This window comes from Mobula birostris, chromosome 1 (genome assembly GCF_030028105.1).
Source record: "Mobula birostris isolate sMobBir1 chromosome 1, sMobBir1.hap1, whole genome shotgun sequence".
Lineage (NCBI taxonomy): Eukaryota > Metazoa > Chordata > Chondrichthyes > Myliobatiformes > Myliobatidae > Mobula > Mobula birostris.
In genome coordinates, this window is record NC_092370.1 from 28256864 (window position 1) to 28264503 (window position 7640).

At 42.4% G+C, this 7640-nt stretch overlaps 1 protein-coding gene across 3 annotated transcripts in view; it reads right to left on the reverse strand.

Moving 5' to 3' along the window:
• pkia (cAMP-dependent protein kinase inhibitor alpha) overlaps nucleotides 1-4294 on the reverse strand; it is a 129819-nt gene extending 125525 nt beyond the window's left edge. The window contains exons 1-2 of one of the 3 annotated variants that reach the window (XM_072252273.1): nucleotides 3892-4294; nucleotides 3685-3749 (exon numbers count right to left, since the gene is read on the reverse strand). The gene's annotated coding sequence lies outside the window, so the exon portion shown is untranslated. The remainder of the gene's footprint in view (nucleotides 1-3684; nucleotides 3750-3891) is intronic. The other 2 variants (XM_072252182.1, XM_072252367.1) reach the window with 2 other exon arrangements.
• Between the last annotated feature and the right edge of the window lie 3346 nt (nucleotides 4295-7640).

Below are 7640 nucleotides of genomic sequence, written 5' to 3' on the forward strand. Positions count from 1 at the left end.
CTTGGGATTGTAGGATGTGGAAGCATTGGAAAGGGTACAGAGGAGATTTACCAGGATGCTGCCTGGTTTAGAAAGTATGCATTATGATCAGAGATTAAGGGAGCTAGGGCTTTACTCTTTGGAGAGAATGAGGATGAGAGGAGACATGATAGAGGTGTATAAGATAATAAGAGGAATAGATAGAGTGGATAGCCAGCGCCTCTTCCCCAGGGCACCACTGCTCAATACAAGAGGACATGGCTTTAAGGTAAGGGGTGGGAAGTTCAAGGGGGATATTAGAGGAAGGTTTTTTACTCAGAGAGTGGTTCGTGCGTGGAATGCACTGCCTGAGTCAGTGGTGGAGGCAGATACACTAGTGAAGTTTAAGAGACTACTAAGACAGGTATATGGAGGAATCTAAGGTGGGGGCTTATATGGGAGGCAGGGTTTGAGAGTCGGCACAACATTGTGGGCCGAAGGGCCTGTACTGTGCTGTACTATTCTATGTTCTATGTTCTATATTTAGGGTACTGGTGCAAATTTGAGATCTGTCTGATAGCAGGGTCTTGTTAGCGGCATCAAAGCTAATCTGTTGAGCATCGGGGATGGTCTGTGGGGATTAGATGCACTATCCTTGTTCTAACTGGCAACCTAGCGTCTTGGAGCAACAGTGCTTCACAACTTCAGGAAGCTAAGACCTTTTAATCCTGACCTCAACTGCTGTCTGACTGAAGCCTGCACATTTATCTCCATGAACCCAGGGGCTTCCTCCGAGTGCTTCAGTTTCCTCACACACCCCCAGGATCTGCTATTAGCTGAAATATATGGTATAGATTTTCACTTAAACTCAGAATCAAAAAATACAGATGGCGAAAACCTGCGATACAAAGAACACTTGTAACAGTGGCAAACCTTTCCACCTTTTAAGCTTTATCATGTATTGAGCTTCTTATAGCTCGGTTTCAGCAACAAATATGTTATATTTGAAATACTTCTCATGCTTCCTGTAAAATAATTGATACCAGGCATAACAGGAGTGGCAATATACTCAATTCGTATCAATGAAAAAGCTGGGATTCTGGAATAGACCTTTCTGCAAGGCAACAACTTTTCACTTTCACAGTGCCTTCAACTGCCAAACCAGCTGCAAGAGTCAATTTAACATTAAGTTCTTGAGCCCTAAATGTCCTTCAACCATCTTTTGGATGAGGTGTCAAATTGCAGCCTAGATTTATTTTTCTAATGGTTCAGGCAAACATCATGATCACTTATCACTATTCAAAAGGGGATTTCCCATCTTGTCCTGGCCAACATTCCTCCCTCAGTCTGATTCAGCAAAAACAGATCAACTGTTCAGGTATCAGGTTGCGAGCATTTCCCAGGAGGCACTTGCCTGTATGACAATCATGGCACTATTTTTGTTATTGAAAATTACCTTCTTGTACTTTGAAAAATGCAAGTAAATTACAGTAATGGCAGCTAATTACACTGATTAAATTCGCTCCTAAGAATGTGCAATATTCATCCATTTTTGCTGCTGCTGCACGAGTCGCCCTAGGCGCCCTGGAAGTGATTTCTTAAATTACAATATTTCCCCTTGGCTCCATGACTAAAAACTCAATGTCCAAAAAAAAATATTTTTCCTGGTTAAGACTCACCACTGTCAAATAAAGCTATCGAAACAGTTAAATTATAACAACCCAATTGTGAAAGACTGGGTTGTATTTGCTCAAGATTAGTAAAGACTAAGGGATGATTTTATCTGAAGAATATGAACTAAAGGAAAATAATAAACAAGAGGACATAAATATAGGATTGGTTTCAGGAAGCAGCATTCCATATAAGGTGTCACAGATATATGGAATTCACCGATCTTAAAGATGTGGATGCTGGGTCAAGTGGAGCTAGCAAGACTCGAGGTGGAGATTCACTGTTATGAAATCCTTAGGATCTAACCTAAACAAAACTGAGGCAGTGAGACAGAATTGAGCTACACGCAGAAGAATGGGGTTGATAGGGATAATAAATCTGCCATGACGGAATAGCAGAGCAGACCCAATGGGCTGAATGGCCTAATTCTGCTCCCATGGTCTTATGGCCTTATCCTCCTGAATGGCTGAGGAGGGCTGAGAGACTGAATGGTTTACATATGGGTTCATTTGCACTTTTTATTGCTCGACTCACATCCCATTTCTTTACAAATGGTGAGGCTCATTTGCTAATCCAGCATCCTCACACATAGAAAACACTCTGCTTCTTTTGAGTTCATATTTTGTTACAAATCAAGGGTTTCCCTGTTTGAATAGGTGAGTGGCACCTATTAGGTAGAGGAGTGGAACCCAGTGTGGTCACCTGCAGCTGTAGCCCATCCATTGCAAGTTTCCACATGTGCATTCAGAGATGCTCTTCTGCACACTACTGCTATAACGTGTGGTCGTCTGAGTTACTGTCGCCTTCCTGTCAGGTTGGACCAGTCTGGCCATTCTCCTCCGACTTCTCTCATTAACAAGGCACTTTCATCCACAGAATGCCACTCACTGGGTGTATTTTGTTTCTCGCACCATTCTCTGTTAACTCTAGGGAAGGGGTTCCCAACCTTTTTCGTATTCCATTGACCAATACCATTAAGCAAAGGGTCTGTAGACCCCTGTTGGGAACCCCTACTGGAGACTGTTGAGAATGAAACTCCCAAGAGATCAACAGTTTCTGAGATACTAAATCCACCCCATCTGGCACCAACAACCATTCCACAATCTAAGTCACTTAGATCACATTCTTATGTTTGGTCTGAACAACAAGTGAATATCTTGACCATGTCTGCATGCTTTTATGCATTGAGTTACTGCCACATGATTAGCTGATAAGATATGTGCATTAATGAGCAGGTGTACAGGTGTACCTAATAAAGTGGCCACAGACTGCACATGACCCTCTGTTCTAGAAATAATACTCATTTCATTCAGAATGTCAGCCAAGATCTTTTACTATTCTGCCTCGTCATAATCTTGTAGAAACTGTTGAGAACTCAGCTGACCATGGAGTCACACTGACAGAAAATAGTTAGATAAACAGCAAACTGGCTAAACATTTGCGTAAGCTTAACCCTGCAGCACAGCAAACCAAACATTCTGTCACAAGTTCTAGAAATCCATTAGATCACTAGTTATTTTCAGAACAATCCAATTTACAGTAGCAACTATTGTTGCAATAAAACATTTTTATTGATAGTTTATGCTATGATTCCTGCTAACAATTTATTTTCACCATTTTTGCACACATTTTGAAATATTGAAAACCTCATATGAGGCAGGGCAAATCTTACCAATTGGACAATTAACGGTTGGAAGCGATGTTACATTTATTCGTGTTATACTAGCTCCCAGAAATAACACATGGTATAAATTGTAACTGAAAGTCTTACAGGGTTTTATGCCCAGCTTATTTGGCTAAACACCCAGCTTTGTGTAGTTGAAAAGGGAGAAAATATGGCAACATCAAAATGTAGGTTACCCATCGTGTGGTGCGTTCACATACGCACAGAGCTGACATTACAAAAAAAGTAAATGCATTCGACAGAGACACTGAAAGCTTGTGACACACTAAGCTTCCCATGGCAAAGAAGCCTTTCTGTTCTAAATTCTAAAATGCGTTATCTCAAACCAGTTCCCCGACACTCTTTGTGCTATGAAACAATAGCCTGCTCACCAGATGTTCTGCTGCAAAACCACGCCTTTAAATTCGCCCCAAATTCCTATAGCACCAACGATGTCCTTTACAAAAAAACAGGAAATAATGACAAAATGTAATGCGAACGCACTGAATTCTTGCTTCGTTAAAATTGCCGCTTAAAAGTATCTGCATTCAATTCCCGAAAGACAAAAAAATGTTGTTTAAAATTATAAACTCACTCACCCCTCTTTGAAAAAGGTTAAATACGCATGTGGATTAAACCATTCCGGATATTTTGTTGACCTGAAAGTCAGCTGCTGTCGGGCTCTGCTATTGCATCTCTTCGCCGTGTTTGGTAATCCAGGGAAGCGGGGCTGTGGGCAGCTGCAAACTGGTTAGCTGCATGACATCAAGTGGGATTCAACCACTCTTCCAGACACTGGGGTTCTCCTCGGCTCTCATACAATGCAACTCATTATCATTCGAGAGCTGCTACAGCTCCTGCGGGTTGGGGGCAGAATTCTACTTTTCATTTGCTCTCCCTTGCTATTTTTCAGTACGCCGAATGCGTTTTTCTTTTATTACACTGGCTCGCTCGCTTTCCTCATCGTTCTCTTTTCCTAATGCGACCGGCCGCGTGGAATCTCTTACACTTTGTTGGACGAATAAAGAATGGTTACCTCAGAAGGAAGAGATCGTGTGGTATAAAATGAACGAAACCGTTGCACGACGCGCGATTAAGAGAGGATATTTCACTTTAGTGAAGAGTTTAGCAAATTAGCACCTCTCCTATTTGATTGCCCCTCGCGAATGGACAGCCAGCGCAGGGTGTCCCTGTGGCCGTTCCCGTCAATTATCAGTAGTACCGTTTTGGGTACTGTTGGGGTGGGTGGGGAAAGCCTCCCTGAGTCTGGCTGTGTGGCTCAAAAGGGAAGGGAGAAGGAGAGGAGTGCTGTAGTGATGGGGGATTTCATAGATGAGCAGGCAGGAGATTGTGTGGACGTGAAAGAAAAGAAACGCCCGGATGGTATGTTGCCTCCCAGGTGCCAGGGTCAGAGATGGCGCGGATCGGGTCCACAGCTTTCTCAAGGGGGAGGAGGTACATATCGGTACCAACGGCATTGGTAAAGGGACGAGGTCCTGAAGAGAGAATATGGGGAGTTGGGCACAAGGCTGAAAAGCTGGACCTCGAGGGTGGTAATTTCTGGATTGCTGCCTGTGCTGCGCGCCAGTGAGGGTAAAAATAGATGAGGCGGTAGATCAATGCGTTTCTGAGCAATTGGTGCAGGGGGCAGTGTTTCAGATTTTTGGATCATTGGGATCTCTTGGTAAAGTATGACCTTTACAGAAACGACAGGTTACATCCAGCAGCGGGAGCAATATTCTTACGGGCAGGTTTGCTAGAGCTTTTCGGGAGGTTTTAAACTGATTTGGCAGAGTGATGGGAACCCGGGGGGGGGGGGCTGAGGTACTGGGAAGTTGGTATACAAGTGGAGGCAGTGTGTAGTGAGACTGAGGAAGGACAGGCAGATGCAAAATTGCAGTCAGTGGGATGTTAAAGCATAACTTGGGGGCAAGATCAAAAAATCTGATGAATATAGGATTTAAGGTTTTGCATTTGAATGCACACAGTATGCAGAGTAAAGTAGATGATCTTGTAGCACAGTTAGAGATTGGCAGGTATGATATAGGCATTACTGAGTCCTGGCTGGAAGAAGATTACAGTTGGGAGCTTAACATCCAAAGATACAGATTGTATCAAAAGGACAGGCAGGTAGTGACAGAGGGGATGGGATGGCTCTGTTGGTAAAAAATGAAATCAAATTCCTACTGGTGATATTGGATTGGAAGATGTAGAATCCTTGTGGGTAGAGTTAGGAAATGGCAAGTGTAAAAAGAGCCAAATGGGACTTATATACAGTCCTGCAAACAGTAGCTGGGATGAAAAGATTATGGAGACATTAGTAATGATCTTTCACGATCACTAGATTCTGGAATAATTCCAGAGGACTGGAAAATTGCAAATGTCACTTCTCTCTTTAAGAAGGGAGGGAGGCAGATAAAATCATAAGCCAGTTAGCCTGATTTCAATGGTTGGGAAGATGATAAGAGTCTATTATTAAGGATGATGTTTTGGTGTACTTGGAGGCATATGATTAAGTAGGCAAAAGACAGCATGGTTTCCTAATGGAAATCATGCTTGAGAAATCTGTTGGAATTCTTTGAAACAGGCAGGATAGGACAAAGAAAATTCAGTGGATGTTGTTCACTTGGATTTTCAGAAGGTGTAGAACATGAGGCTGCTTAACAAGATAAGAGGTAAAATACTAGCATGGATAGAAGATTGGCTGACTAGCAGGAGAAAAAGTGGGAATAAACGGGTCCTTTTCTGGTTGGCTGTGGTGGCTAGAGGTATTTGTGGGGATTGATATTGGGACAGCTTCTTTTCACATTATATGTCAACAATTTGGCTGACATATTTGATGGCTCTGTGACCAAGTTTGCAGACAATACAAAGATAGGTGGAGAGGCAGATAGTGTTGAGGAAGCAGGCATCTGAAAAAGGACTTGGAGAGATTGGAAGAATGACAAAAATGTGGCAGATGGAATAAAGTGTAAGGAAGCGCACTTATTGATGCACTCTAGTAGAAGAAATAAGGGCATAGACTATTTTCTAAACAGGGAGAAAGCTCAAAATTCAGAGGTACAAAGGGACTTGGGAGTCCTTGTGCAGGATTCCCTAAAAGTTAACTTGCAGGCTGAATTAGTGGTAGGGGAGGCAAGTACAATGTTAACAAATAAGAATACAATATTAGAGTAAGGATGTAATGCTGAGGCTTTATAAGGCATTGGTCAAACTGCACTTGGAATATTGTGAGCTAAGAAAAGGCATGCTGGCATTGGAAAGAGTCCAGAAGAGGTTCATGACAATGATTCTGGGAATGAAAGGGTTAATGTTAAGAGGAGCATTTGATGGCTCTGCATTTGTACTCATTAGAGTTCAGAAGAATGAGAGGGGGATCTTGTTGAAACCTATTGAATATTGAAAGGCCTAGAAAGAGTGGATGTGGAGAGGATGTTTCCTATAGTCGATGTTTCTAGGGCCAGAGGCACAACCTCAGAATAGAGGGACATCCATTTAGAACAGAGATGAGAAGGAATTTCTTTAGCCAGGTGGTGGTAAAATTCATTACCACAGCCAGCTGTGGAGTCCAAGTTAATGGATATATTTAAAGCAGAGGTTAATGGGATCTTGATTAGTCAGGGCATCAGTTCACAGGGAGAAGGCGGGAGAATGGGGTTGAGAGGAATAATAAATCAGCAATGGTGGACGGGTAGAGCAGATTCAATAGGTTGAATGATCTAGTTCTGCTCCTATGGCTTATGCTCTTATGGGTACAAATTGTAATAGGAGATGGAAAGGGCAAGATAATTAAAATCATGTTGGTGCTAGATCCCAAGAGAGGGAATTTGTAGAATGCATATGAGATGGCTTTTTAGAGCAGCTTCTGGTTGAGCTCACTAGGGAAAAGGCAATTCTGGGTAGGATGTGGTGTAATGAACCAGATTTGATTAGGGAGTTTAAGGTAAAGAAATCCATAGGAGGCATTCATTATGGCATGACAGAATTCTCCGTGCAAGTTAAAAGAGGGGAGGTAAAGTTGGTCATTTCAATACTACAGTGGAAGAAAGGCATGAGAGAGGAGCTGGCCAAGGTTGATTGGGAGGGGAGACTAGCAGGGATGAATGCACAGCAGCAATGGCTGGAGTTTCTGGGAGCAACTCGGAAGTCAAAGACAGTATAAAAGGAAAAAACATGGCATATAATATCGCAAAAATTAGTAGGAGGTTGGAGGATTAGGAAAAACCAACAGAAGGCAAAAGCCATAAGAAGAGAAAATTGAAATATGAATGCAAGCTAGCCTGTAATATAAAAGAGGTTACCAAATCCAGGTGTCTCTTTCACATCGACAGAATCTCCATAGGAGCAG